A 22,872-nucleotide genomic window follows, 5' to 3' on the forward strand; every position below is an offset into this window, starting at 1 on the left:
AATAATACCTCAACTAGAACCCATGTTTTCTGATTCCCAAGACAGGACTGTCCATCTCACCTCCAAACATGAGGTCAGAGAATGGGGAAGGTTGTTTCAAATGTCATGGTAGTGCTTCTTGGTGGTACTCATCAGACAGTGTAATTCAAATTGTCTGCTATCCAGCTCCTGTCTAAAGCCTGGCTGAGACATTGGGAGAATAAATTTCTGGAGATCAATTTGGCAGTATGTGACAAAAGGTTTAAAAATGCTCTGATACTTTGACATAGCAATTCCATTTCTAGTAATTTATCATAAATGTGTGCAAAGATATATGTACAATGGTGGTAAGTACCTAACTATCTATAATGGAGGGAAATTTTAAACCTAAAAATCTAAAATTAGGAAATTGGTTAAAACACTGCAATATATACCCATATGGTGGAATATGATAGTAATTAAACATCTTGTATGATACTATTGATTAGGGATAGTATTCCTCATATATTTGTAAATGAAAAATCAGAAGTAAAAATAGAATATAAGGTACAATAGCATCCTTGGAAAGAAAAACATGAATTTTATGCATGAAAAAAAATATTGGCTTCCTATAGACAACAACATGTAAACAGTTATCTGCGGGTGATAGGGTTAGAGGTGGTTTGTTTACCTTTCTGTTTATCTGTTTCTGCTTGTGTGTGTATGTATGTGTGTGTGTTCCCATGGGGCATGTGTTACTTCTGTGATTAAGGTTCAAATGTCTCTGCAAAAAGAAAGCCTAGCTGAGAGAAGTGATACCCACAGAAGATGGCCTAAGAAACATGCTGTCTAGCCATTTCTTTAATTCACAGTTCTAACCTTCTGTTAAATTAGAGCACATAAGTTATTTAAAAATTTTTTAAATTCAATTATGGAAAAGAGTTTGTCTTTCAAGTTTGGAATGTTTCCATCTAGATTGCACAATATGTGGGAAGGTTGTAGAAACCCATTTTGATTCTTTCCTCCCTTCTCAGGTACACCAAGAAGATGTACACAGCATTTAAAAATAGGGGCACCTGGATAGATCATTTGGTTAAGTGTCTGACTTTGGCTCAGATCATGATCTCATGGTTCATGGGTTTAAGTCCCACGCTGGGCTCTGTGCTGACAGCTCAGAGCCTGGAGCCTGCTTCAGATTCTGTGTCTCCTTCTCTCTCTGCCCTTCCTCCACTTGTGCTCTGTCTCTCTCTGTCTCTCAAAAATAAATAAAAAATTTTAAATAAAAAAAAAATTAAAAATAAATATAAAAATTTTAAAAATAAATCTCAGTAACCATAACTCTTTTGGTTATCATGTTTTGTTTCTCCTCTTTATTGTTTCCTTTTTTTTAAATTTTCAGTTTGTGTAGCATTATTAGATATATACCTTTTATTTTAATCCTCATTGTTTTTGAAAAAAGTGGTATAAATTATGATAAAACAATAGCCCCCAAAGTGAACTTAAGGACCATTTTTTTTACTATTCATATGAAAAAATGTGAAACAATTATCTAGTTATGTGGCTGTTGTGAGGCAGTAGAAATTTTAGAGGATAAAGTAAAAAAACTTATTTAAAACCATTAGGACACTGGGAAAATCACAGTTCCTTTTTATCTGTGACCCTATCTGAGAAAAAAAAATTCTAATCTTTATTTTTGAGAGAGAGAGAGAGACAGAGCGTAAGCAGGGGAGGGGCGGAGAGAGAGAGAGAGACACAGAATCTGAAGCAGGCTCCAGGCTCCGAGCTGTCATCACAGAGCCTGACGCGGGGCTCGAACTCACCGACTGTGAGATTATGACTTGAGCCAAAGTCGGACACCTAACCGACTGAGCCACCCAGACACCCCTGAGAAATTTTTATAATAATATGTGGGAGTGGAAGCTGCCGTTGTCTCACCTTTAAGAGCTATTTCTAACCTCTTTTATCCTTATCTTGCCTCCCCCTAGAGATACTATAAAAAGTTAACTGCTCACCTTCTAGTCTCCTCTATGGCTGGGAATGGCCACATGACTGGCATGTCTCTTGAGAAGATTTTTTTTTTCGTTAAAGAGAAGTAATTTCTCTTTTTCACTAAGAGAAGTAAATTCTACTTGCTTCCATCCCTTGTGAGCATCTGCTCCAACTACCTGTTCCTGCCTTGTTTTGTTTGGAACTATGAGAAACATTTTGTAAATACAAGACGAAAGTGTAAGAACAAAGTCAACATGTCTGGAATGGTGGAGGGAAGAGTAGGAAGGAGCCTAGGCTCACTGAGCCACTAATACAATGCCAGCAACCAACTATGTCTGGACTTACTCTAGGAAGGAATAAACCCCTTTCTGATTAAACAACTGCTATCTAGGCTCTCTGTTACCTGCAGCTCAATGATCCTAACTAACAGCCAGTACCATAGAATTGTTGTGAGTGTTAAATTCAGTACAATAATGTATGTGCAATTGCTTTATATACTATAAATTACAGATTTGTTGTTATTTAGCAAGGCAGTAAAGAGCAATGGAAAATATTTGGATTTGGACTCAGATTTAGGTTTAAATCCTATGTGGTCAACTCATTAACTTATTAGACCTTGTTCATAGGAAAATAACCTAAACTCTCAATGTGTCACCTATAAAATGGAGATACTGAGTATCTCCAAAGGTCTTTGCAAAAGTCCTTTGCACAGGTCTTGATACATCTTGCTCAATTAATGTTTGTTTGAGAGAAAAATTAGCAAGTGGCAGTGGTGTGTGGTTTGCCCTAAATGAAGAGACTTCCTTTTTCTGAGTCCGATTACACTGTCCCTTGAACATTTATATCACTATGCAAAGTTTAGGACACTAAGAGATACTTCAGGATGCGTTACTAATAAAATTCATAGAAAGAGTTTTATTATCTTACTAAGTGTAACAGAGCCAGGCACCATTCTAAGGACGTCACATATACTGACTAATGTAATCTTCACAGAAGTCCTATGTGTTATTTTTTACCTTATTATACAGATGAAGAAAATGCAGTACAAAGAGATTAAGAAATTCACCCCTGATTACATACCTAAATAAGTGCAGGAATGAGGATTCAAGCTAGGCAGTCTGGCTCAAGAACCTGTGCTCTTAATCGCTATGTTAAATCTTCTGACAAAATGATTAAGCACATTGCACTGTGTCCTGTATCTGAACGTGGAAAACTGAATCTAAGTGATCCCTGCTTGCAGGTCAGGATTGTACACAAAGAAGAGAGTATAGGCCCGCTTCCCGTAGGTGGCTTTTTGGAAAAACATTGCGGACCATTCCACCCAGGAAATAGAGAGGCATTTCAATTTCTAGCGAATTGAAATGGCAGAAAGCGCAAAATCCCCTGGGGTTTCTTCACATTAGCCTTTGCTGGGCAAAAGTCCAAATCCAGGCTCGCTTCTTGGGCTTGTAAATAATAGGATAAAATACGCCCTAAATAGATAGAGAAGCACTAAGAGGAACCCAGAGAAGAAGTTCTAGAATTTGTCTAGGCTGTTCATTCTTCCTTCTTATAAAATTTGCAGGAACTATAATGGAGAAGACTTGTCGGCATTTTGGCCTACTCTCTTCAGGAAATAATATTTATCATTGTCCTTTATTCCTATAAAATGAAAATTTCTTTACAGAGATATTAGTAGTATGAGACTTCAGTTCCCATTAGGATGTCCGTAATATTCCCCAGAGTAAGCAGGCTTCTTAGCTAGGCATAAATCTATGTGAAGTTTTAAGAATGAGCATAATTAGAGACTTACTTGAAGTGGGTATGATAGTTTTACTCTCCTAGTTTGTCTTCCTGTGTTGCAGAAGCTAGAAAATTAAAATATATCGTTTCCAGGCTTCCTTACTGCTAAAGTTCTGGATGCAAATCAGATTCTCCCAATTAGAGGCACTTACATGCTATTGAAAAGGTGGAAATAAGGAAGGGCTAATCTGCATGCCACGTGAATGTTTCTACTGGCTGGTGTGATGGTGTATACTACATGGAATCCTACTTCCTGTTCTGGGCTTTTGTTCTGGGAAGGGTTGGCCTCAGGTTTCCTGGGACCAACTTGGAATAGTTAAATCAAAGTAAAATTTGCAGGCAGCAAAGGGACTAGGGATTAGGCAGAAAGAGGGCCAAATTTATTCTTCACTTCTTGTATTGGAGTGAACAAAACTCAGATGTTTCTACAGGAAAATGTGAGTGTAAGGGCTTGTGGCCTTTCCATTGTGTTCTGCTGAGGCATATGGCACATAACCCAGCTATGAGGATCTGGGTTGAGACGTTTCAGTAAGGAGATAGATGGAGGCCATGACAGGTGTTCCAAGTAGTCTGCCTTCAGAGCCTTCAGAACCAAGGTGCCATATTAAGAGGGAATACAGATGGATTCTAGCCAAATGAAAAAAGAAAAATGGATCACAGATATAGCTTCAGCAGACTATAGCATCTGAAGTCAGCAGAAGTCCTGAGATGGTGCTTGTTCTGGTCCATGGGAAACCCAGACTGGCCATCTCTGGCTGAGATGAGTGAGGTTACAAAGCATTCTGTGAGGCATGAAGCTCCAGATCACTTCTCTTCCACCACTATATGCTGTGCATGTCGCACAGAAAAGCAGAGCAGGGCACTGGAAAACTAGATGGTTGAACATTTTAACCTAAGATGTTTGAATACTGCCTAAAGGGAATGTTTAAATTATTGTATGAAAGTTTGGTAGATAGGATAAAAATTTAGCTATTCCTCCCCATCTGTTTTCCAGAAGGTGCATCATGAGAACAATCAGAACAAGTGAAGGACATAGAGCATCCATATATTTTCTTCTGAGTGAAGAACATATAAGTATCTTTCTGATTCTGTAGCATTGCCTCTTTTTAGTTTACTCTGATTACCTGCAGCCCTAATTACCTGCCTTCAATCTAGGAAATACATAGTGTACAAAATGAAAGTTTTTCATGGGTCAAATAGGATGCTTTCTTATCTGCATGAAAGGAGAAGAACTCTGTGCAGGGGAAACGCAGCAATATTTCAGCTTTCCCTATTAAGATACAATGACATAGTTTTATTATTTTGTTTTAAGTTGATGGAATTTTCAGAACCCAGACTAAGCCATATATTCAAATTTATGTACAAAGACAATCAGGTTGAATCTACATTGATTTTTTAAATAAATCTGTGACTTGACTCACATAGTCAACATGAATAATCAACAGCTCACTGTATATTTCTCAGATGCCGGCTTCCCCACCCCACGCCCCTGCACTGCCCCCACCACAAGCACTGCAGGTGAAGGATTATTGTAAGAGGCCATCTGTGGTTCACTGACTTGCCTGGAGTGGGTAAACACTAAATGAACACTTTGTCAGCTAACATAACACTCATATCCTCAGCTTAGCTTCTTTCTCAGCCTCCCAGGTTGGCAGAGTGCAATACCCCTTCTCTCCTTATTTATTTTTTAAGAGTTCCTGTAATACACATAGATGTGTTCTTTTCTTAAAGTAGCAGTTATTTTCCAGACCAATTAAAAAAAGAGGTTTTACCTACTGAGTACAGTAAAACTCGCTAATTCTTTTGCTGCATAGATATGTTTTAAAACATATATTTTTGTCCTACTTTTAGCATTTCTGCCCTTATTTAATTTAATGCCCTTACAAAAGTGACTCCTGTTTTTCCTTTTGAGATGCAAATAGTTTTGATTGCTTTGTCTTGGCTTATGTTAGTGGACGCCATATGCAAAGGCACCTGTACCATGTTCAGGGACATTCAGCAATTTGTCAGTTAACCCAGAGTATTACTGAGTGTGTTTAGTTAGAGCTAGAGAGCAGAACTTAATCCCTGACCCTAATGTTGAAAGCCAGTTTCCTGGGAATCACTGTTGTGAAAAAGTACTGTAGAAAATAGGATTTTTCGTGAGAGTTACTTTTTAAAAATACCCAAATGATGATTACTGAAGGAAAATGTCAGTGTTCAGGATCTAGCTCCCTATAGCCCCAGTGCTAGTAGGATTTTCTTGAACTTTGAAATGTCAGGAAAATGTTGTTACCTATACCATAGGTAACTTACATTACCTATACCATATGTCCCTTGGTTATGTGGTTCCTACCACTGCTGTGTTGTGAGTCCCAGGCACTGTGCACTTGTTCATTGACTGACTGATCGATTGGTTGACTCCGTCATTTATTTAGTCTATTAGTCAATTTACAAACAGCGATGACCTCCTGGGGTCCATCCAGATAACATGCTAGGTACTCAAGGACTGGAGGTACAACAATGAACCATATATCTTTGGCTCTCAAAGGGCTCCACAGTCTAACAGAATAAGCAAACACACCAGGGGTCTCCAAAGGGGTGTGCATATCCATAGCTTGTACTAAACTGTCCATTGGGAAAAAACAATTTCTGCTTATAATTTTATCTAAAAATTCAGATAAGTATTGATTTCTTGATAGTCAACATATAGATTGTCATTGATGCCATACCTTGTTTTGGGTGGGAGATGGCCGCATGTCACTAAGGTACAAGTTTTCCTTAAGGAAGAGTGGACTTCTATGATAGGGAAGAGTTGAGGATTGTATTATCATTTGTTTATTCACGTTCAATTTATTTCCACAAGTAAGAGTTTATTTGTGCCAGGTTTAGTGGATTTGTGGGTTAAAATCTCCTAAATGAAAGATTGTTTTACAATACTTTGTAATAAGACATGAAGTGACCATGAATTCTTTTGTACACTCATTGTACACTCATTGAATATCTTTTGACAGAATTTTTGAAAAGTCTACTGACTTTGTTACATTAGTTAGTTTTGCCTCTTTTTAAATTTCGTTAAATGGAACCTTAGAGAATGGTAAGAGTGTTCTATATCTTGATCAGTTTACGGTTACATGGCTGTTTGCATATTAAACTAATGTAGTAGTATAGTTATATGCACTCTACTGTATGTATATTATCCCTTAATAGACAAAATAAAAATAAAAATAAATGCATAATTAACTTAAATTTCTAATACTGGGATCCCATGTCTGTACTCTGCTTCTCCCTCCAAAAAGAAAAGGACAAACACAAACCAAAAATGCAAGGAATTTTTACTTTGGATAAATTAATGAAATATCTATTCCAGCTATGACAACCGTTAAAAACTGGTATCAAAATAAACTGAATTCAGAATTGTATCTTTGAATTCTTATATCACAAGGATTTTAAGCAAGATTTTTAAAAAATGAAGTATATGTTATCACATTGTGATAACAAAGATAATACTAAATTTTATGACCTTTAGTGAAATTGAAAGTGAGGTTTTTCTAACAGTATAAGGAAAAGTACTTTTTAATAATGTTTACTTTCATCTTACTCTCATCATTTTGGTTTCTATTTTGAACATGTATACAGTGTGAATAAATATTAGTATGGTAGTAAATGTATGTCATTTATAATTATACAAGTAGACATATTGAATATGCAGGCAACATTCTTCTTCTTCTTTTTTTTTTTTTTTTTACTGATAGGGATATGTAATAATAAAAAACCTTTAGAAATGGCTAGTGTTGATACCTAGAACAATATGATAAGGGCTACAGTAGGCAAGGGGTATAAACAAGCTTTAATGGGGGCTTAGTGGCAGACCAATCAGATTCTGCCCCGAATTTTGGGAAGGATCTTTAAGCCTTGAATGATGACTAGGAGTTAACCAGACATGCAAAAAAAGAAAGAATGGAATAGCATATTTAGGGTTTTCTATATAAGTATAATGTATGTCTCTAAATGTAACATAATGCATAAAAATACATACAATATAATATAACATATAAAAATATATATGTATATATACTTGATATAATGGTACTTTTTTATACCTATAATTAATCATATATGAATTTTTATTTTGTAGCATTTACTTTATAATTTTGAGCCTATTTTTTAGGTCACAATTTTTCAATCATGAAAAAATATAAGTCATAGATCTATAAAGCCAAATGGGTACAAAAGCTTATAGGCAGAAAACAAAATCATAAAGCAGTTTGCATCGTATAGACTTATGCTCTGTTTTAAGGAGGAGTCAAAGAGATTTAAATAATGGAGAAACATTTTCAAGTTCGTGTTCAGAAGTTTCTGATGGCATAGGAGATGGCCCATTGGCATATTGAAATAAGATAACCCATGAGAAAGCTATTAAACTGTTATTCTTAAATTTCCTAGCATGCAGCGCAGTTTATATTTATTTTATTTTATTTTTGTTGACTTGTTTTTGTTTGCTTTCTCCACTAGACTGCAAACTTCATGTAGGTAGGGACAAATTACATTCATTTTGTTTTTAGTTGTATTCTAGTACCTACCACAATGTCTGGCGCCAGGAAGGGACTCAGTCAATGTTTGGAGAATAATGTTTGAGAAATATTTAGGAAGTATAACTTGCAAATTGTATTTGAGATCCTTAAGACATTTCTGTTCCTATTCTCCCAGTCAAGGCCATCAATCATAAGCTTTAAAAAAGGCCATTTTCTATTTCTGTGTCCTACTTGGAAGAGAGATTGACTGTTTCTATGTAAATGTGTATAGTGTGTGTGTGTGTGTGTGTGTGTGTGTGTGTGTGTGTGTGTGCGCGCGTGCGCGTGGGTGATGATCAGTGTGATGGTCAAAGATTGAAACAAAGGAGCTTGAAGTTTTGTGACCCTGAGCATGTCTCTTGCTCTCTCAGTTTCCTCACCAGTAAAGTAAGTAGAGTAACCATCACTTCGTGAGGTGTTCTGAAGACTAAATCTAATCACATCTGGAAAGATTCTAGCAGCTTGTTTGTAGGACATAATTAGTTTAAGCTTTCCACTGTTCTCTCCAAAGTACATTTAAAACTGCTCTAGATACTGTAAAAGTAGAGTGATTGTATAAATTTATTACCCAAACTATGATACTTTGGAGAAGACAAACTGCTGACCTGGGAGGGATATTGAGACCAGAAGCATAACTGGGATGGTATGGTCCATAATAGATGGTTATCCTATGGGTGAAGGATAATCAATTCAAAACAACTTCTGCTTATTTGAATTAAGGACACTATGAGTCGTTCTGTTGTTTAGAAAGAAATTGGAAAACATCTTTTATGGGTTTGCCTTATTGAAAACATAATGCACCAAATAAATGTGAAACAAAGGGAATTGCAGAGTTACTAATGCTGCCAAAAGAATAATATATGTAACTTAAAATTGTTCTTCATAGTAATTATTACAATTTGTAATTCATATGAATTTACTTGTGTACAATTTTTGCATTCATGGGCCAGGAGGCACAATGAACACAGGGATCATGTCCATGTTGTTCATCACTGCTAAGCTCTGTCTATCACAGGTCCTGGTACATGGTAGCATAGCCCAAAATAAAAATATAAAGCAAGTGAATGGAAAGAATCACTATAAGGCTTTTACAAACAGTGATTCTGCCACCTGTTGGCTTTGAGATTTGGGAAAGTTTCTTAAACTCCCTCAGTTTCATTTCTTTCATCTGCAAAATAGAGATAAATGGTCCATCATGGTCTTGAAGGATTAAATAAAGATGTTTAAAGCATGTATCCCTAATGCAACTACATAGTATGTGTTCAATAAATGTTACCTGTAGTAGGGCCTGTTTGGGTAAGTCAAATGGAAGCTAAGGGAAAGAAATTTACAAAACATTTATATTAGCAAGAGCTTCTCAGGAATAAATAGACAACACTGGACAATTGACTCACTCAGAGTTTAAATTCTGACTTGCTGCTTTTGTGCTAGTGACTTTTCGGTAGACTATTCATCAAAGATAAATTACCTTGGACTTCAGTTGGACAGAGTAGGGGGCTCCATAGTAATGGGGATCAATAGATGGGAGTGGCCAGAAGCGTTAGTGCTGGTCCGATTTAATGGGTCTTGGAAAGAGTTGTATTAAAAGCTTTTAGGGGAAAGCTCCCTGTTGCTGCTTTTTGTACTCTGTCTAGTACCTTAATGAATGCTGCCATAAAAGAATGTTTTATCTCTGCATTATGAGCCCAGGTTTGACTGTTTGTGCTCTCAGAAGGATTTTAGCTGTCTTGGGATAAGATTTTATGAAGGCAAGAAAAACTCATATGGAAATATGCTTTTTATGATGAGTACTAATCTGAAGAAATTAACAGCCATCACTGGCATTAAATCCCCAAATCAGAGATTTTGGATTGATTAAAAATACACAGCATTTAAACAACAGAATTTCACACCAGACTCTGATAGTATAATTATCTTTATATTATTGTAACATTTTGGGCTGAAGTATGGATTTGTTCTCTCGGATACTAAAAAGAGCTTTGGAATAACTTAACATAAAATCCTAGTAGAGTTTTGTGTTTTCTTCAAGGTCATTCATACCTTTTAAATCCTAAAGCTTATCCTTTACAATTATCAAAGGGTTATATTGTTGAATATTGGTTTAATTTTTAAAATATGAAGGCAATATTTTACCAAGCATTCATCAATGTAATTTGCCTGACTTCTAGAGTGGGATAACATTGTAAAATTGCAGAGCAGAAGGCACTTCCTTTATGTGTTTCTAAGCTTTCCCTATCACATATATAGTATGTAATTTGCTTCTTAAGGATTTTTCTGTCTTGTTTTAGAATTTTTTTTTCTGGGTTGTTTTTATGACTGTATTTATATATGGAGCCAGCACTTTTCAGAGATCATTTAGAGCCCTTTTTGATACCCACTTATGATGGAGCTTACTAAGTCTGAGAAAGGAAGTATAGTATTGAATGCATTGAAAATGTTCCCATTCTTTCCTCTCCTATGAGTTGTTTCAAAAAGCATAAACTGAAGAGCCATTAGCAGAAGCAATGCTGTTAAATTCTTCGGTTGAAATGTATTATGGGGGGATGGCTTATGAGGATGTTACTGATAAATTGAAATTCTTCTTACACTCAGACAATTTTATTTCTATTTGATTTTATTAATAGCTTGTGCAATCTAAATCTTATGAATACACTTAATCATTGCATTTCAAAATATTATTCATTTAGAAAGATCAATTTCTGAAATATTTGATCCACTTTCTAGAATGTTACTATAGTAACACATTTTAAAACAATGATTCATTACATTATGTTTTTAAAATTATCACTGTTCTATAGAAAGTTGACTATATAACTTTATCATTTAAAATTTGTTTACCCATTAATTTTATTTATTTTATCGACTAGTTTCTTATGCTTTTATTATGAGCTTTGATTAATACCATAAAAATGAATAAAACTGACTGCTTTTGATAACTCACAGTATGTGCAGTGAGGAGAGGGTCACTGAAATAGCGAATATTATTAAAGACTTAAGTTTGTGTAGCTTCAAACTACTAGTTTACTGGACTGACAGGATATTTGATGTTAAAAATAGCACTTTTCATTTTTGTTTTCGGAATATAAACTTACATACCTATTTAGGAAATTCACATTGTTAGTATTTTTGTGTATAAACTTGATCTTTTTCACATAAATTTATAATCTGCAACTGTTTTACATATTGGGTACATACTTTTTGTGCTCTTTTTTTTCACTTACTCCTCTACCATAAATATTTTTTCATGTCAATATTTATATGGTATAATTTTATTTTTAATAACTGCTCATTCCTCTATTATTTATGTATATCGTGATTTAGTTAGGTGACTAAGGATTTTTTAATGTGAACATAAATAATATTTTAATGAAAATTTTATAGATAAATCTGATTACTTTCTTAAGAAATACTGGAAATAGAAATACTGAAAAAGTTGGTTATAAGCATATTTTTATTTTAGAGAGAGAGAGAGAGAGATCTCAAATGTCCTTCAGAAATTGTGCACTATACCAGGGTGTGCCCATGGTTTTTACACTTTACTATTCTTTTTACTGTTTTCTGTTTTTGATGAGTGAACAAATAGCATTTTATTTTGTCTTTATTTGGTTAATAATGGAATAGAATTTTCCATATTTATTAGTCATTTGTACTATTAGTCATTTGTACTCCTTAATGACCTTTTCCTGTGTCCTTCTTTATTTTTTTTTTTATTTTTTAATATATGAAATTTACTGTCAAATTGGTTTCCATACAACACCCAGTGCTCATCCCAAAAGGTACCCTCCTCAATATCCATCACCCACCCTGCCCTCCCTCCCACCCCCCATCAACCCTCAGTTTGTTCTCAGTTTTTAACAGTCTCTAATGCTTTGGCTCTCTCCCACTCTAACCTCTTTTTTTTTTTTTTTTTTCCTTCCCCTCCCCCATGGGTTTCTGTTATGTTTCTCAGGATCCACATAAGAGTGAAACCATATGGTATCTGTCTTTCTCTGTATGGCTTATTTCACTTAGCATCACACTCTCCAGTTCCATCCATGTTGCTACAAAAGGCCATATTTCATTTTTTCTCATTGCCACGTAGTATTCCATTGTGTATATAAACCACAATTTCTTTATCCATTCATCAGTTGATGGACATTTAGGCTCTTTCCATAATTTGGCTATTGTTGAGAGTGCCGCTATAAACATTGGGGTACAGGTGCCCCTATGCATCAGTACTCCTGTATCCCTTGGATAAATTCCTAGCAGTGCTATTGCTGGGTCATAGGGTAGGTCTATTTTTAATTTTCTGAGGAACCTCCACACTGCTTTCCAGAGCGGCTGCACCAATTTGCATTCCCACCAACAGTGCAAGAGGGTTCCTGTTTCTCCACATCCTCTCCAGCATCTATAGTCTCCTGATTTCTTCATTTTGGCCACTCTGACTGGCGTGAGGTGGTATCTGAGTGTGGTTTTGATTTGTATTTCCCTGATAAGGAGCGACGTTGAACATCTTTTCATGTGCCTGTTGGCCATCCGGATGTCTTCTTTAGAGAAGTGTCTATTCATGTTTTCTGCCCATTTCTTCACTGGGTTATTTGTTTTTCGGGTGTGGATCCTGTGTCCTTCTTTAATTCATAAAGTCTCAGAATTCTATTTCATAAAATGAATGACTACATTAGCTTTGCAAACTTGCTGTCTCGGTATTTAGAATGAAACAAACAAATAAAATGGCTGAACCTATTAAGCATACAAAAATGGGAAACCCCATGCACCAGGAGCAAAGAGGTAGCTGAGAGGCCAAACTCTGGCCGATGATGATATGGCAGGCTAGATGTGATGGAGATGGTGTACAGGATACAGTATTGCTACCCAGCTTGACTTCCATCTCCCATGGAAAGGCTGGATGTGAATGGCTATAATTGAGCCAGCCTTTGTTTTGACTCTGGGTGACACAAAACATTTCCTCTGAGAATTCAAAATCTACAACCTGTGTCTCCAATTAATTGGAGTTCAGTTTTACACTTTTCAGGTATTTCAAGAACCCCATGCTGAGAAATAAACATGAAAATTAGTCTCTGGTCATTGACACATCTCTGGTGTCTGTTGGAAGCAAATGCAGAGCTCTCTGGAGAGAGATTTCAAAAGCTGAGATGCTTGGAATTCCCATAATAACACCATGCTTTACATAAGATAAGGCAATATCAAAGAAATTACAACACACAAGATGAAACAATTCACCATGAATAAGATTTAGACAAAAAAAAAGAATTAACTAACACCTGCAGAACTTGAGAACATAGAACAGTACTATTAAAGAGACTATAGAATAAGTGTATTTAAATTTCTTAATGTGATAAAATATAGAAAACAAGAGGACAAAAGACTGATTAAAAACAAATAGATGCAGTTTTGAAAAGGTACCAAATACAAATTCTGAAAATAGAAAAACATAGTCATAAATTTAACTTAATGCATGATTTAAAAAGCAGATCAGATGTCCCCAAAGTATGAGAGACTAAGCGAACTGGAAGAAGAATGTGGGAGGAAAATATCATAATGCAGCACAGAAAGACAAAAGAGATAGGGAATATGAAACAGTGCTTTCAATATGCGTTAATAAGATTACCAGAAGAATTAAAAAGAAAGGCTCAGAATTTTCCAGAATTGATAAAAGTCAATTTCCAAGCCTAAAATGCACAATTTCCAGGAATCAGGAATAATAATAATAATAAAATGGTAATTCATGCCTAAATATCATAATTAAGTAAATGACATCAAAGACAGAGAAATTTTGGTATCAGAAAAGTGTTAATTAATTACAAATGCCCAACAATTAGACTAAAGTATTCCTTCAACCTCAACCATAGAGACTGAAAATACCGGAGTTACAACTTCAGAATACTAAAGTGTGAAAAACTCAACATAGAAGCCTAAAATTAAATAACCTATCCTCAAGAATAAATTTAAAATGACATTTTAGGGAAACAAAGACAAGGTGACACTCACAGGACTTACTAGAAAAATTATAAAGTGCATTTTCATTAAGAAAGACTTGAACCCAAAAGGAAGAGTGTAAGAGTCAAGGGGCAATGATGAGCAAAGAACAGATAAACATGTAGGCAAATCTAAGTTGATATTGGTGGTATAAATAATAATGACAGTAACTAATTTGGGTAATTAAAAAACAAGGAAGATTAAATTATAGACAAAAATGACACAAAAGATGACAATGAGGAAGACTTGTATTATAGGGAGGTAGGTAGAGGATCAATTTTATTTTCAACATATATCAAATATATAATGTTAAAAATTTAATACTGGAAATTAGAAGTAGAATGCAGAACATCCTTACTAGTAAAATGGGAGGAAAGGATTAAAGAAATTTCATTGACCCAAAAAATTGCAGGAAAAGAAACAAAAAGACGCATGGGGAAACTATTGTAAATAAAATCACAGCATAATATGATAAGCATATATCTAAATGTCTCCAATCACATTGACATAAATAGAAGAAACTTACTGGTTAAAATATTAAGATTGATTGTATTTGTACATGCATATATTCAATACTCTTTGCTATTAACAAGAGATACAAATTAACAATAGTGACTGGAAAGACTGAAATGAAAGTAAAATAATGGAAAAAGATTTGTATGGGAAATGTTAATTAAAATGAAGCAGGTGTGACCATATAAACAAAACAAAAAGAATGAGAGTTCAACTTTTTAATACGAATGAAGAAGTGTGGGGGTGGGCACCTGGGTGGCTCAGTCGGTTAAGCATCCACCTCTTGGTTTTGGCTCAGGTCATGATCTCATGGTTCATGAGTTCAAGCCCTGAGTTGGGCTCTGTGCCAACAACACAGAGCCTTCTGGGGATTCTGTCTCTCTTTACCTCTCTCTCTGCCCTTCCCCCACTCATGCTGTCTCTGTCTCTCTCAAAATAAATAAATAAACTTAAAAAAACAGGAATAAATAAGTGGGTCACTGAAATATAAATTTATCAGAAAGATGCAACAGTACTGAGCCTATGGACATTTCACAAATACAGCCTCAAATATAGAGCATAGAGATTCTGTAATTGTTCTAAGGATGTTCATATATGCCCATTATATTAGGCTTGTTAATTGTGAAAGAAGGGAGGGATAAAAAAAGAAGAAACAAATCTAGCATTGGAAGCACATTCTAGTAGCACAGCACCCTTCAGCTCCATCCATGCATATGTTTATTATTTTTTGTTTTGGCTAGTCTCAAAAATTTTCTCCTGACAAAGCATAAAGTTATTTTGTTAGGTTCCAAATTAAATATTGAGATTATGACTGGAATTGCATTGAATTTGTAAGTTAATTTTGGGGAAGAATTGACATTTTTTCATGAGTAACTGGATTTTCCATTAAGTAACATATTTCAGTATTTATTCAAGTTTTATTTGTGTCTCATATTTTTCTCATTAGTTCTAAAAATATCCCTAAATGTTAATATTTTTCTTAAGTCTTTAGCATTTTGTTGTTCTGTTAATTTTTCATTATTTCTTATAATTCATCATAGCATAAGTGAAAGCTATTGATTTGTATATTTATATCTGGTGGCTGTTACATGTTCTCTAACTTCTAGTCACTTTTCAAGTATCACTCATGGTTTTTCTAGTTAGGTTGTAATATCATTTTGAAATAGAATTATTTTATTTTATTCTTTCCTATTGTTATACTCTATCCATATTTCTCTTTAATAGTGCAGTGTTGAGAAATTTTAGAACAATAGTAACTTTGGTAGTAATAGTTGGCACCCTTCTTGTGTTACTAGTTTTTACATTGATGTCATCTATCAGTCTGAAATATATGTCATTATACTGAGAAATTAATATGCAATTCATGGTTTACAAAAATATTTTTTAAAGCAGGAATGAATTAATTAAATTTTGTGATGGTCATTCACATTTTCTGATTTTGACTTTGAACATATGGCCAATCAACCTGCTCTGCCCCTTTCCCTAGATCACAATATAAAATAGAAATGTTTTCTTTTCTCTGTTCTTTAACAGTGCAGATATTATATTTGATGTGTCCTCTCCATACTAAAACAGTTTAAGTTCATCATTTTGAAGAGAAATATCTGACTTATTATTGATTAACATTCTCACTTAGTAACTCCTTTGGTTTGTTTTGTTTTTCCTTTGATTTTTGGTTACAAAAAATAATATGTATTTAAAGGGGAAAATAATGATTTGGGGAAATCATTGTTTTAGCGACTCTCTCAAAATATTTATTATGTGTTATACATGCGCTAGGCACTATGAGGAACACACACATAAAATATTAAATTGTGAAATGATAATGAAAATTCTCAGACTTTGGCCATAATAATCAAAAAACAATTATAAGAAAAAAAAGAGATTATTTGCACTGAATTGGACTAAAAATCCACTTACCTTTCCTTTAAAAATGTTTTCTTTATATACTACACTTTGGTTATAAGGGTCTTCTTCCTTATGCAGAGAAAACCAGTAGAGATAGTAATTCCAAATATAGCATAAGTATCTACTATTTTCTAGAACAAAAAGAATAATACATGAAAATTTTATACAGTGAATTGTCTATTTCCTGCTATCACGTCAGTTTCCTGATTTTTTTAAATGTCAATGCTGCTTTTCTGTATAGTAATGTATGCCTGACTTTTCTTTGCTTGATTGGTTGATTCATTGTTAAAATAGTCCAAGAGGACTGAACTATGATAGACTGTCTGGAGAGTCTGGTCATTCTCAAGGTAATGTCATCCAGTAGCATGAGGGAATTTCTCCACTTTCTCTCACACACATATAAACTGTTCCTTATTAAAGAATACATTTCCAAGTATGATACTGACTTAGCATCATAGAGTTACAGAATTATAAGCTATAGTAATGATCATCATATTCAACAACTTCACTTTGAAGATATGGAATCTGAGGTTCAAGGTTAAATAATATCCCTAGGGTGATATAGATACATAGAAGCTTCCCTAGAACTGAAACCTCTCCCTCACTGCCTGTCCACTGTTTTTTCCACCACAACATGCTGCAGAATTTTAAAGGCAGGCTATCAGTTTTTAAATTTTAAATTGTAACTCAGAAAAGAAGGAAATGGTTTTCTTTATTTTTTTCTTTCTTTATTTTTTTTAGTTTTCTCTGTCTCCTAACATAACAAATTCCATTCTGGTGAAAGCTGTGTAAAATAAGGTTAGTTAAGTTACTAGAGAGTATCCAAGCCACTCAAACTTTGTGAAGTGAGACTTGATCTCAGACTTTAATCTACTGAATTTGACAGATGCTTTAAATTTATGTTAAAAGTCTGGAGAGAGAGAGAGGAAAGATGAGAGACAGACGAAGAAAGGAAGGGAAGGGAGGGAGGAAGGAAGGGAGAAAAGAAAAGGAAAACTAGCATTAGAAGTATTATCAGGGAATGGATATTAGATGTAATATTTTACTTCAGAAATTATTGGAATTTCATCTAATGCATGGTGATGGGGGCATGTCAAACTATATTTACCTTAAACTTCATATTTTAATCATTTTGAATTTTTAAGTTTTATTTATAATTTACTTTAGTGTGTTCTCTTTTGTTAGGAGGCTGCCAAACTGTCTTCATTCTCCTAATATTCATCTAAATACTTTCCCACTTTCAGTGTCCTCTTGATTTTCAGCTCAGGTCATGATCTCGTAGTGTGTGAGATTGAGCCCCTCATTGAGCTCTGCACTGACAGCGTGGAGCCTGCTTGGGATTCTCCATCCCTCTCCCTTTGCCCCTCCTCAGCTCTCTCTCATACTTAAAATAAATAAATACATTTAAAAATTTCTGAATTTTTAAAGAAACCTGCTAACATTTTTTATACACATTTTTTGAGTGGTCAAGTGTACATTTCTTAATAGCTTAAAGGTGAAAATATATTTTCTTTCTTTTATTTTCTATACAATCTCAGCTGGACAAGTGTCAGATGGAAGCTTCTGGGATTTTCCTTATGTAGGATAAGTCTGTAAGGGAAGCTTCATGAGGGCAGATATCTGTTTTTTTGTTTTTGGCTTTTTTTGTTTGTTTTTTGTTTCTGTTTCTGTGTGTGTGTGTGTGTGTGTGTGTGTGTGTGTGTGTGTGTGTGTGTGTGTGTTGTATTGCCAGAACCTGGAATAAGGTCTAACACATAGTAGGTACTTAAGAAATACTTGGTGAATTAATGAAAGAGAGCATGTGAATGTACGTTTGCCCCTTCTTGGCCACTTTTTCCATGCAAGAATTCGGAACATGGGTGTGGTGCTGGAGTCCATCCTGAGTCATGGATACTTGAACCACAGAATGGAAAGTTGGGAGAAACACAAATCTCAGAGTCACAGAATAGCTCTTCATGGCCTCCTTCTGACTTTGTTTCTTTTCTTTTTTTAAACATAACAATGTTTATCAGTTTCAGGTGTACAATATAGTGATTCACCAATTCTATACATCACACAGTGCTCATCATGACAAGTGCACTCCTTAATCCCTACCAGCTATTTAACCCATCCCCCCACCCACCTCCGCTCGCTTTTTCCCTCTCCTTGTTTATTTCTTAAATTCCACATATGAGTGAGATCATATGATGTTTGTCTTTCTCTAATTTTGCTTAGCATTATACTCTCTCACTCCATCCATGTCATTGCAGATGGCAAGATTTAACTCTTTTTTATGGCTGAATAATATTCCATTATATAGATACAGAGAAAGAAAGAAAGAAAGAAAGAAAGAAAGAAAGAAAGAAAGAAAGAAAGAAAGAAGGAAAAGAAAAGAAAGAAAGATCTACCTCACATCTTCCTTATGCATTTATCAATCTATGGACATTTGAGCTGCTTCCATAAGTTAGCTATTGTAAATTGTAAATAATGCTTCTATAAAACATAGAGGTGCGTATATCCTTTTAAATTAGTGTTTTCGTATTCTTTGAGTAAATACCCAGTAGTGTAATTGCAGGATCATAGGGTAGTTCTATTTTTAGTTTCTTGAAGAAGCTCCATACTGTTTTTCACAGTAGCTGCACCAGTTTGCATTCCCACCAACAGTGCACAAGTATTCCCTTTTCTCCATATCCTTGCTAACACCTGTTGTTTCTTGTGTTGTTGTTTTACCTATTTTGTCAGGTATGAGGTTATATCTCATTGTAGTTTTGACTTGCATTTCCCTGATGGTAGGTGTCTATATGTCATCTGTATGTCTTCTTTGGAAAAATGTCTGTTCATATCTTCTGCCCATTTTTTAATTGGGTTATTTGTTTTATGGGCATTGAGTTTTATAAGTCCCTTATATATTTTGTATATTAACCCTTTATCAGACACAACATTTAGAAATATCTTCCCATTCTGTAGGTTCTCTTTTAGTTTTGTTGATTGTTTTCCTCACTGTGACGAAACTTTTATTTTGACATAGTTCCAATAGTTTATTTTTGCTTTTGTTTCCCTTGCCTCAAGAGACATCTAGAAAAAAGTTGCTACAGTCAATGTCAAAAAGTTCCTGCCTATGTTCTCCTCTAAGATTTTTATAGTTTCAGGTCTCACATTTAGGTCTTTAATCCATTTTGAATTTATTTTTGTGTATAGTATAAGAAAATGGTCTGGGGGAGCCTGGGTGGCCCAGTCGGTTAAGTGTCTGGCTTTGGCTCAGGTCATGGTCTCTGTGCTGACAGCTCAGAGCCTGGAGCGTACTTCAGATTCTGTGTCTCCCTCTCTCCACGCCCCTCCCCTATTTGCCCTCTCTCTCTCTCTCTCTCTCTCTCTCTCTCTCTCTCTCTCTCCCTCTCTCTCAAAAGTAAGTGAACATTAAAAAAATTAAAGAAAAGAAAAGAAAATGGTCTGGTTTCTTTCTTTTGCATGTAGCTGTCCAGTTTTCCCAACACCATTTGTCAGAGACTGACTTTTCCCACTGGATATTCTTTCCTGTTTTGTCAAAGATTAGTTGACCATAGAGTTGTGGGTTTATTTCTGGGTTTCCTATTCTGTTCCATTGATCTATGTGTCTATTTTTGTGCCAGTACCATTTTGTTTTGGTTACTACAGCTTTATAATGCAATTTGAAATCCAGAATTGTGATGTCTCTACCTTTTTTTTTTTCCTTTTAGTTTTCAAGATTCTTTGGCTATTTGGGGTCTTTTGTGGTTTTCAATTTTAGGATTGTTTATTCTAGTTCTGTGAAAAATGCTGTTGGTAGTTTGATAGGGATTGCATTAAATGTGTAGACTGTGTGGAGCACCTGGGTGTCTCAGTCGGTTAAGCGTCTGACTCTTGGTTTTCGCTCAGGTCATGATCTCATGGTTCGTGAGTTTAAGCCCCGCGTCATGCCCTCTGCTGTCAGAGCAAAGCCCGCTTCGGATCCTCTGTCTCCCTCTCTCTCTGCTCCTTGTATGCTCTATCTCTCTCTCAAAAATAAATAAACATTTAAAATAATGTAGAGATTATCCTGGGTAGTATTAACAATGTTTGTTCTTCCCAATCCATGACCATGGCATGTCTGTCCATTTCTTTGTGTTGTCTTTATTTCTTTCATCAGTGTTTTATAGTTTTCAGAGCATAGGTTTTCCACCTCTTTGGTTAAGTTTATTCCTAGGTGTCTTATTATTTTTGGTGCAGTTGTAAATGGGTTTGTTTTCTTAATTCCTCTTTCTGCTACTTCATTATTGGTGTATAGATATACAACAGATTTCCGTCCATTGATTTTGTATCCTGCAACCGTACAGAATTCATTTCTCAGTTTTAGCAGTTTTTTGGTGGAATCATTTGGGTTGTCCATATAGACTATCATGTCATCTGCAGATAGTGAAAGTTTGACTTCTTCCTTGATAATTTGGATACTTTTTATTTCTTTTTGTTTTCTGATTGCTGAGGCTAGGACAGCCAGTACCATGTTGAATAAAAGTGGTGAGAGTGACCATCCTTGTCTTGTTCCTGACCTTAGGGGAAATGTGCTCTGTTTTTCCCCATTAAGGATGATGTTAACTGTGGGTTTTTCATATATGGCCTTTTTAATGTTGAGGTATATTCCCTCTAAACCTATTTTGTTGAAGGTTTTATTATGAATGGATGTATATTCCCTCTAAACCTATTTTGTTGAGGGTTTTATCATGAATGGATGTTGTACTTTGTCAAATGCTTTTTCTGCATCTAGTAAAATGATCATATGGTTCTTATCCTTTCTATTATTGATGTGATGTATCACACTGATTGATGTGAGTACTGAACCACCCTGGCAATCCAGGAATAAATCCCACTTGATCGTGGTGTATGATTTTTTTTTAATGTTAGGTTGAATTCAGTGTTCTGGTGTTTTGTTGAGGATTTTTACATCGATGTACATTAGGGACATTGGCCGAGAGCTCTCTTTTTAGTGGTGTCCTTACCTGGTGTTGGTATCAGGGTAATGCTGGCCTCAAAGAAATAATTTGGAAGTTTTCCTTCCTTTTCTGCTTTTTGAAATAGTTTGAGAAGAATAGGTATTAGCTCTTCTTTAAATGTTTGGTAGAAGTCACCTGTGAAGTCATCTAGTCCAGGACTTTTTTTGTTGTGAGTTTTTTGATTACTGATTCAATTTCTTTGCTGGTTCTGGGTGTGTTCAAATTTTCTATTTCTTCTGTTTCAGTTTGGTATATGTTTTTAGGAATTTGTCCATTTCTACTAGGTTGTCCAATTTGTTGGCGAATAATTTTTCTTAATATTCTCTTATAATTGTTTGTATTTTTGTGGTGTTGGCTGTTATTTCTCCTCTCTCGTTTATGATTTTATTTACCTAACTTCTTTCTCTTTTTTTCTTGGTAAGTATGACTGGAAGCTTATCCATTTTATTGATTTTTTTCCCAAAGTACCAGCTCCTAGTTTCATTGATCTGTTCTATTGGTTTGTTTTTGTTTTTTTAGTTTCCACATCATTTATTTCTGCTCTAATTTTTATTATTTCATTCCTTTACTGGTTTTGAGTTTTATTTGTTGTTCTTTCTCTAGTTCCTTTATATGTAAGGTTAGGTTGTGTATTTGAGATTTTTCTTGCTTCTTGAGGTAACCCTGTATTGCTATAAACTTGCCTGTTAGATCCATTTTTGCTGCATCCTAAAGATTTTGGACCATTGTGTTTTCATTTTCATTTGTTTTCATGTACGTTTTAATTTATTCTTTTATTTCCTGGTTGATGCATTCACTGTGTAGTAGTATTTTATTTAAATTCCAAGTATTTGTGGTCTTTCCAGATTTTTTCCTATGGTTGCTTTCTATTTTCATAGTGTTGTGGTCAGAAAAGATGTATGGAATGACTTCAATCTTTCTGAATTTGTTGAGGCTTATTTGTTAGCCTAATATGTGATATTCTGGAGAATGTTCCATGTACACTTGAAAAAAATGTGTATTCTGCTCTTTTAGAATGGAATGTGCTGAACATATCTGTTAAATCCATTTTTTCCAGTGTGTCATTCAAAGCCATTATTTTCTTGTTGATTTTCTGTCTAGATGATCTGTCTATCGATGTAAGTGGGGAGTTAAAGTCCTTTACTATTTTTGTATTTTTAAAAATTATTTTAATGTTTATTTTAGTGAGAGAGAGAGACAGGATGTAAGTGGGGGTGAGTCAGACTGAG

The sequence above is a fragment of the Panthera leo genome, chromosome C1, assembly GCF_018350215.1.
Source record: "Panthera leo isolate Ple1 chromosome C1, P.leo_Ple1_pat1.1, whole genome shotgun sequence".
Classification (NCBI taxonomy): domain Eukaryota; kingdom Metazoa; phylum Chordata; class Mammalia; order Carnivora; family Felidae; genus Panthera; species Panthera leo.